Raw genomic sequence first — 8,109 nt, 5'->3', positions numbered from 1 at the left:
GCCATGCAGGAATGAGACTCATCAAACTCACTTCAGCTTGCTTTCAAACCCCCTTCACCAGAGGTGACAGGTCAGTGCATTAGATGCCCCTGTAATAACTCAGCTAGTCACTGAAGTAGCTCATGTTCAGTATCTGATGTAAATGGTGGATGTAAGCCATCTCTTACACTCTGACATTTGTTGCCCATGAGGGCCAGGAAGTTCCTCCTTTAATATTACTCTGATACTTTGCTACACTGCTGCCTCCTTCCTGCCAGAGTGCGGGCCTGTACATCATATACTGGCCCTGCCACTTGAGCCAAAAACAGAACCTGTTTGCAGTATAGGGCCTATGTCACACACTTGAGTGATTCTGATTCTATCCGCCTGGGGGCAGTTGCTTACAACCTGCTACACTGCCATAGTTTATTGCAAACAGTCCATTACACTTCACCTATGACTGAAGTGCAGCCACCTCTAGGGTAGAACATATTTTTAACATCACACAACAAAGCTACAGAACAGTTTAGGACAGGAAGTGAGGAAGAAATCTGTATCAGAATTGCAACCATGCAGATATTTTATCACACAGAATTAACATATATCCCAACTAAATGCAAATACACATCCTATGTGACATTCACTCTCATTTTTACTTTATAAACTATCAGTACAGTTGGTGGTTTTTCCTCATGGGGTTCACTGCAAATAAACGGTGACAGGTGAAGTTATTAGCTCTAATGGCTATGGACACCTCAAGACAACAGTCCTTCATGCATAAGAGGTTGCTTGGAAATTCTAAAAGAGGTGTTTATACAATGGCATGCCACAGGGGTTGGTGTTCAGTCTGATTTTATGTAATATCTTCATTAATGAGCCGGGCGAGGGAGTAAACAGCATATTAATGGCATTTACAGATGACACTATATTAGGAGGTGAAGACAGAAATAATGCAAAGGTAGGTTAGAAACAAATAACGCAATGGGAGGTTGGAAACAGAAGCAGGCCTGGAAATAAGGAGATCTGCGTCCTATCTGCTGCTGGCTTTCTGATTGGGTCAACACCAATCTTTATTCTGACAAAAAAAGGGTGGAGCCTAATGCTGAACATGACCATTGGGCATATTAAAACATGGTGTATTTTTTCAAGCTAGACGTGCTCTTTGTGGCCCCAAACATGCAAATGTGTAAGCACACAAGTAAGTTTGCTCAGGTGAGTAATCCCAATGGAGTGTCCTTGTTCTCCCCCGTCGGTGTGTCTGTAGCCATCTGTTGTCTCTTGTTTGACACGTAGATTGTAGCTCTTTGGGGAAGGGATGTCTTTTTGGTGTGTGTGTGTGTGAACAGCATATAGCACACTGAGGTCCTGGTCCATGTCTGAGACTCCTAGGGTCTATGGTAATATTGCTGCTGCTGCTGCTACTACAATAACAATGAGCTGTGATAGTCGTGGGAGCCAATGCTGAGATGGCATGGAGGAGGGGACGATAGGGTGTTTGTCTTCCTCACCCCCTGCCCCTCCCACAAACTAGAATGCTTTCTAGAACCTCTTTTGTCCAAAGATCTCAAAGCAACTTTCCCAGCATTACTCAGATGAGCCGACCAACCCTCCTCAGAGGGTTAGGTGGGGGAGGGCTGGGCTGTGTTCTGTTTTTGGATAGTATGTAGCTCATTGTACCTAGCACATACTTATTGCTATATGTATTTTTGGATCACCCCCATCTTAGAGGGGCAAGCAGAGGGCTAGTTAGTCCTGTGAGTATGCGCTCACTAGTGTGAATGAGGGCTCCACGTGCAATCTTATCCTTAATGTTTGCTCAGCAGCAGTCAGCAGTAGAGGCAGGGATGGAAGCCAGGAGCCCTCACCCCCTGCTTCAAGCACTAGCAAATGCTTCCTCCCCCTCTCCACCGCGGAAATCCCTCCGCAGAACCACCCGTGCAAGAATGGCTTTGTCCTTTGGCAGTGGGATGGGCACCACCGTAGTGAATGGCCAGGCACATTTTTGGGGTTGTGTGTTGACTGAAAACTTGGCTGTGCTGGGCCGGGGAGAACAAAGGATTGTTGTTCAGCCACCAGGAATTGGCATCTCAGTGCCTGTCTGTGTACATAGATCTGTAGATTTAGGCTGGGCTGTGTGGAATGGCCGTGGGTCAGCAGCCTGTTTGTATTAGCAGTCATGGCTCTCCCCTGTGATAAATGCATCCCTTGTTACGAGTCCATGCTGACTCTACCCTGGCTTCTCAGGCCCTGTGTAGTGACCTACTTGTCCAGTTAGCCTCTGGGCTCTTGCTATTGCTGATGTTGGTGTCACTAGGCATAGTTACCAGGTAACTCGGGAGAGTGGAAGGCCAAAAGTGCCGATGAAGCTCTTCTGCTCTGGGCCTACCTGAACCACAAAACCCCATCTTGTGAACTCTCACCTACTTCTATGCTAACTACTTACATGCTGAAGCAGAAATGTAAGGGTCAGCTTTTCTAGCAAGCAGCTGCTGTAAACAGGCCTTGCAAGGCCGAAAGATAAGCAGACGAATGGGAACTTTTCTAATTGTAACTGCTACAGAAGGGAGGGGTGGGAGGGGTAAGAGGGAGTAACAGGACAAAGGCTTGCACAGAAACGGCTTGGTTTATAAAAGGGAAAATTTGTTTGTATTTGTTGCACTTGATTTCAGACATGCTGGTCTCCTAGTGCCATTTCAGAGCTCTGAAATAAACTTGGCTTGCTTTCTCCCCTTGGTATCTTTATTGGTGCCAAGCACACCGGGCAACGAACCCCTGTTTGCCATCTCGGGGCCCATTCTGGGCAGGCAACAGTTTTGGCGCCCAACGTGGGGCTCGAGGCTGAAATTTAGCCTTGCCCGGATCCCTCCTGGCGGCCGATGGATTACAGCGATGCCCAACGCCCAGCGCACACCGGTGACTTCATCGGGGGCCTCAGCGGAGACGTGGTTTGCTCGACCCCAGAGGGCACAACGGTGCAACGCACTTAGACAGTGGAGAAGCAGCTGCGGACAACGGTGGGGAACGGGTCCCGTGGATAGGGCGACGGTGCAGAACCGGACCCTTGGATAAGGTAGGAACAGTCCAGTGGGGACTTATCTGTTGTGACCTGGGGACGCCCAGTGTCTACCTGTTTTGACCTGGGGATGCCCAGTGTCTCCCTGTGACGTTATTGATATACTTTGGGACCATATAGATCATTGTTGCAACCAAGGTCCTGTAGTGGCACCCAGATCTTGTATAAAGGGGGTCAAATGGGGTGTCTAAGACAAGGTTGTGGTTTACTGGTTATAATTATGCTGTCTATATGTATGTATCAATTTTGTGGTTGAAGTTAGGAATATTGGCTCTATACTATCTGCATTTCAAACTTATGCTATGCTGCTGGGTGACATCCCAGACAACATGGTGTTAGCTCTGCCTAGCATGCTTGATGGCCCATTAAGGACCATCAGCTATACAATGGACCCATTGAGAGAAGGCAGATACGCCTTGTAACTCAGCAAAGTATGCAGGGACTGGCCCATGTGACTCCAGACTCCATTTTGCTGTAATTTTCCACGGTAAGAACAAAGGTGTTCTTACACCTGGAAAAGACTATATAAGGCTGATGCCTCATCTCCATCTTGTCTTCAATCCTGCCTCATATCTCTAGAGGAACTTTGCTACAAGCTGAAGCTTTGAACAAAGGACTGAGGACCCATCCCAGCGGGGGATGTATTCCAGAGACTTGATTTGAACCTGCAGTTTATTCCATTGCTGCTGCAAGCCTGAACCAAGAACTTTGCCATTACTGTATGTAATTGATTCCATTTAACCAATTCTAACTCTCATCTCTATCTTTTTCCTTTTATGAATAAACCTTTAGATTTTAGATTCTAAAGGATTGGTAACAGTATGATTTGTGGGTAAGATCTGATTTGTATATTGACCTGGGTCTGGGGCTTGGTCCTTTGGGATCAGGAGAACCTTTTTCTTTAACTGGGGTATTGGTTTTCATAACCATTTGACTCCATAACGAGTGGCACTGGTGGTAATACTGGGAAACTGGTGTGTCTAAGGAGATTGCTTGTGAGACTTGCGGTTAGCCAGGGGGTGAGACCGAAGTTCTCCTAGTCTGGATGGTTTGGTTTGCCTTAGAGGTGGAAAAAAACGCCAGCCTTGGGCTGTAACTGCCCTATTTGAGCAATTTGTCCTGAGTTGGCACTCTCAGTTGGGTTCCACCAGAACCGCATTGTCACACTCCCTATGGGGCAGAAACAGAGTACAGCCGGCAGGGTACAGTGTACACCCCTAGAATGCATTCTGGGGAACTGGAAAGTGTCTGGATCTGACCAGTTGATTAAAAGTAAATTGAAAAGGTTCTGTACAGTTGATTGGCTTCAGTATCAGCTAGAGTGCCGAGAAAGGTGGCCACCGGAAGGATCACTCAATTACAACACAATCCTTCAGTTGCTTTTGTTTTGTCAGAGAACAGGTAAATGGAATGAACATCTCTATGCGTATACGTTTATGGTGTTAAGAGATAGAACTGATATTTTGCTCAAGTGCCATTTGACTCCGACAGGCTCGGTAGTAACGGCTGCTAAACCCCAGAACCCTCCCACTGTTGTAATGGCAGAATCGGTGTCCCCTTCGGCTCCTCCACCCCCACAGGCTCCAGAGAGTATCCCCTCGGTGGGATTGTATCCGTTGATTACTGAGAATGTGGTAGCCCATCCAGGAACCCAGGATCGTGCAGCCCAGATTGTGTCAGTGTATTCTTATGTTGCTTTTAACCCTGTACATCTAGCTGCTTTCAGGCAGAGGCAGGGGAGTTCTCGACGAATCCAAGCAGGTTTATTTCAATCTTTGAAGGGTTTCTGGCTAGCCATAAGCCTGACTGGGATGATTGCAATATACTTATGAGAACCTTGTTGTCTGAAGTGGAGCGGAATCAGGTTATAGCCAAGGCTAGGGAGGAAGACAGAGAAGGCATTTCAAGTTTAAAAGGGAAAGCTATTGGATACCAGGGGTTGTAGAGTGGAATCCTCAAAAGTGAGTGTGCTCGTCCTGGTTTATTGTTTCAAAGCGCTGTACAGAAGTTATATTACTGAAAGGATGTATAATGGTAATGTGTATGTGTTAATGGTTGGAGAAAAGGTGTATGAGTGAAGAGTGGAAGGTTCTTTTGGAAGTTAGAAGAAGCCGAGAAAGGGAGAAGGAAAGAGCACAGAATGAGTTAACTGAGAGGAAAATACAGTAAGCAGGCTCAGTCCAAGGACATTGTTCACAGCCAAGACTTGGCTGACAACCAAGAGAAAGGGGGGCCTGAATGTGACCAAGCAACTGTGAGATCTGCAAAATACTGCAAGGCATAATGAGGACAACAGAAGGGTTAAGAAGCAGCTTTGCTGGACAGTATTGGCCCAGGGATTTAAAAATTCCCCCACTCTGTTTGGCCAGGCTCTGGCCAGAGACTTGGAGGAGTGGGATAATGAGGACAAAGCCCTCCTTCTGCAATAGGTAGATGATTTGCTAATTGCTGCTGTGGGTCTGATCCCTTGTCTTAGAGCTACTGTGAGTCTCCTGAACTTTATTGGACTCCGAGGATACAGGGTAGTGGACTGTGGGCTAAACCTCTGTATGCATGTGTTAAGAGAGAGGATCATGACCCCTTTCACTGGTCCCAAGAAGCGGACAGGGCATTTCAGTTACTAGGTGCCTGGAAACGTCCCGTGGCATATTTCTCTAAGCAACTGGATCAAGTTTCAAAGGGATGGCCAGCCTGTTTGAGGGCGGTCGCAGTCACTGCTCTAGTGCTTGGGAAAGCTGAAAAACTGACACTGGGAGGAACTGTGCAAGTGTATGTTCCCCTTATGGTTCAAGTCCTGCTGGATACTAAGGGTGGTCTCTGGCTCACACAGGCTTGGGTTGCTCGGTACCAGGCACAGCTGTTAGAGAATCCTGAAGTTGCCCGGCAAACCTGTCCCTCCCTTAATCCAGCTACCCTGCTACCAGAGACAGAAAAGCAAGAACATGACTGTCTGGAAATCATAGATGCCCCACTACTCTAGCCACCCAGATTTAAAAGATCAGCCACTCCCAAATGCTGACTTGGAATGATATACAGATGGAAGTAGTACTGTGGTGGATGGGCAAAGGAGGGCAGGTTATGCTATTGTGTCTCTTCATGATACCGTGGAAGCTGAGAGTTTACCGGCAGGGACATCTGCCTAACTTGCTGAACTAGTGGCCCTGACTCGTGCACTCAAGCTGGCAAAAGACAAACGGGTTAATATCTTTACTGACTCAATGTATGCTTTTGGGGTATTGCATGCTCACACTGGTTTGTGGAAGCAAAGGGGAATGCTAACAGCCCAAGGTTCTCCGGTCAAGCATGGGTCTCAAATTCTCCGGCTGTTAGAAGTGGTACAACTCCCCTCAGTAGTAGCAGTGGTACATTGCAAAGCCCATCAAAGGGAAGATCAAGATGTAACCAAGGGCAATGCCAGAGCAGACAAGGAAGCCAAGCGTGCTGCTACCCTGAAATCACCAACAGAGGAGAATGTCCAAATGCATGCCCTTATCCCACCAGTAGGTGAGCTTGCAGCTCCTCAGTACTCTCATGATGACAGAAACCTGGCTGACAGGCTCTGTCTCCAGGAAAAAAGAGGGATGGCTTTATTCCACAGAGGGAAAATCCTCCTGCCCAAGGGCCTGATCCGACCAGTGTTGCAGAAACTGCATCAAACCACACACGCAGGCAGAGAGGCTCTTATCCAGCTTATGAATAAATATTTTCTAACCTCTAGATTTAAACCCCTAGCATCACAGGTACAGGCTGAATGTTTAATCTGCCAAAAAAAACAACCCTCGACCAGGAGTAGCAGTGCCACCAGCCACCCTGGAACCTACCCCAGGCCCAGGATTAGTGTGGCAAATAGACTTTACTGAGTTTCCCAGGACCCAAGGGTACAGGTACCTCCTCGTCTTAGTGGATCGATTCAGTGGATGGCCTGAGGCCTTCCCATGTCGTAACAACACTACCAAGACAGTGGCTCTTAAGTTTGTCAAGGAGATCATTCCTCGCTTCGGCCTCCCCCAGTGGATGGAATCTGATAATGGAACACACTTCACATCTCAAGTTGTTCAAAAGATATCAAGTGCTCTGCAAATCCCCTGGAAGCTCCACACACCCTGGCGACCACAAGCCAGTGGAGTAGTGGAACGCACAAATCAGACACTCAAGCGACACCTCTCAAAGGTCTGTCAGGAGGCCTCTCTTAAGTGGCCTGATGCTTTGCCCCTTGTGTTACTCCGCATTCGTGCTCTCCCCAAGGGTCGGTTAGGGCTTAGTCCCTTTGAGATTATGTTTGGAAGGGCATGGCCTTTGAATGGTACACCGGTTCTGGCAGGGGAGTGGGAGATGGGGTGTGGTTTCTTGTCTCAGTACATGTGCTCTCTGTCTGCTGTTCTTTCTTTTCTTCACAGATACACCGAAGATTCACAGCCTCTTCTTCTGGATACCCCGGTCCACTCCCTGCAACCTGATGACTCCGTTCTCATGCGGACCTGGAAGGACGAGCCCCTCCAAGAGAAGTGGGAAGGGACCCCACATCATCCTGCTTGTTTCCCACACAGCGGCAAAGGTCAAAGGACACAAGAACTGGTTTCATCACTCTCTACTGAAAGCAGTACCCGCTCCTGAACAGTGGACTGTCCAGCCTGCTGAGAAGACTGCTAATGATGATTTGGGACTTAAGCTGTTATTCAAAAGACAGTAAGGGTCATTGGGAATGCTTTGTGATATCTCTCTAAACAGCCACAGCACACTCCCCGCAAGAACCCTGAGCATTGTTTTTTGCCAATGATACCTTGGCCATAGAGAAACGCATAAGTGCTGAGCTGTACCAGCTTCGACTGCTGGCTTTGCAAAACCGTCAGGCCCTAGATTATGTGTTAGCTTCACGGGGCAGTGTATGTGCCCTTATTGGAGAAGAATGTTGTACCTATGTCCCAGAGTTTTCACAGGATATTAACAAGCATATCTTGTCAGCTAAACAGGCCTTGAACCAGTGGAAGGCCCAGGAAGGGGAACCCACTATTTTGGATTCCCTTTGGGGTTGATTACCTGGTTTAGGGGAACTAAGG

General features: G+C 47.7%; 1 long non-coding RNA gene across 1 annotated transcript; it reads left to right on the top strand.

Annotated features, from left to right (window-relative positions):
• The first annotated feature begins 2,879 nt into the window (after positions 1–2,879).
• On the top strand, positions 2,880–7,688 carry LOC117884431. The gene is made up of 2 exons (XR_004647560.1): positions 2,880–3,049; positions 7,450–7,688. It is a non-coding gene; the product is annotated as an uncharacterized LOC117884431 (long non-coding RNA).
• Positions 7,689–8,109: the final 421 nt, after the last annotated feature.

Source organism: Trachemys scripta, chromosome 10, assembly GCF_013100865.1.
Source record: "Trachemys scripta elegans isolate TJP31775 chromosome 10, CAS_Tse_1.0, whole genome shotgun sequence".
Lineage (NCBI taxonomy): Eukaryota > Metazoa > Chordata > Testudines > Emydidae > Trachemys > Trachemys scripta.
Note: the sequence above shows the minus strand (reverse complement) of the source record. Positions and strands in the feature narration are given on the sequence as shown.